Source organism: Triticum aestivum, chromosome 3A (assembly GCF_018294505.1).
Source record: "Triticum aestivum cultivar Chinese Spring chromosome 3A, IWGSC CS RefSeq v2.1, whole genome shotgun sequence".
Lineage (NCBI taxonomy): Eukaryota > Viridiplantae > Streptophyta > Magnoliopsida > Poales > Poaceae > Triticum > Triticum aestivum.
Genome location: NC_057800.1, coordinates 599,794,089 through 599,795,398, shown reverse-complemented (window position 1 = coordinate 599,795,398; position 1,310 = coordinate 599,794,089).

Sequence of the window (1,310 nt, the reverse complement as noted above, 5' to 3'; positions counted from 1 at the left end):
AGAGAGAGAGAGAGAGATGATGTTGATGATGACCTGTCTGTGATGGTTCTAGTTTTAGAGGTTGACTTGAATGAGTGTAAACTTTGTGTGACCGCGGTATTAAGCTCAAACTTGAACTAAATAGCGATGGGCACAAAAAAGTTACACCAACTTCAAACGAGGCCCTAGATGTTTCGTCTCGGGAGACCATGTGCGTGACTAGATGACTTGATAATGTACATAGTAAAGAGACGAGAAAATCGATAATATGGCTGAAAAACCAGAGTCAAACCAAATCGATCTGTGTGGGGGATGCATTGTGAAACGTTTTTACAATTCCAAGATGAAATTTTAACCAAAGCAAATTTAATGATTGCAAAGTGAACCCTAAGACAGGTTTTTTTTAGGAGAGGGGGAGGGGGTAATATGGACTTCTCTTCTCTCAAAGTAAGGAGAAGAAGTGAAAAATCATTCACCTGGTTGTTGGCCCTACCTAATGGCGAACTCTTGCTCACGCAACCTTACAAAAAAAATACTCTTGTTCATGCGGATTGCGATGCCACGATCGTCCTTCATCACATGTCAACTTGAAATTTGAGGTTATACTCGTAAGCTCGTAATAAAGTGGCAAGTGATTTTCCCTTATAAAAAACTTGAAATTTGAGGTTTTCATATCAGAGCGCAAATTCTAGACAGCTGAAATTTTGGCGAGTACTAAACTTTTAGTTGAAAATTCGGGCTGGATTCAAATTCGATCCAAATTTGCTTAAATTCGTCTAAATTCAATGAATTTTGCAAGGAACAATAATATTTGAGAACTCCATTTTTTTCGATTCCAGGAGATCGAAATATCGTTGGTACCGAAAACTTAAACCATTGTTCAGATCCTTGGATCCGTGGTTAACCGAGCCTAAACTGCGATGACCGAGATCCAAACCTACAAGCTGTAGAAAATAACGAACATGCTGCAGCTGTACAAGGAGACGCTGCTCGCGGGAGCACATCGTGCACATGTCCCGCTGCCGTCGCCGCGAATGGCTGCTCTTGTACGTGCGCAGTACACACTTTGGTATGTACTCCTACATTATAAACAAGGGATGGGACAACGTGAGATGTTCATCGAAACCCAAAGATCCATGAGATCGGTGGAAATGCCAATGAAGCCGAGAAGCCAAACGGCGCACGGGACATGAGAAAAGACTACGTGCCACTTGGGCTGCCGGTGTCGACACGCCACACATGCCACGGTCGAGTCACTGGTTCATGGGGCTCACGTACGTACTCTACCTCCCCACACCAACCGCCGCCGCCTACTTGTACCAAGCGCGCAT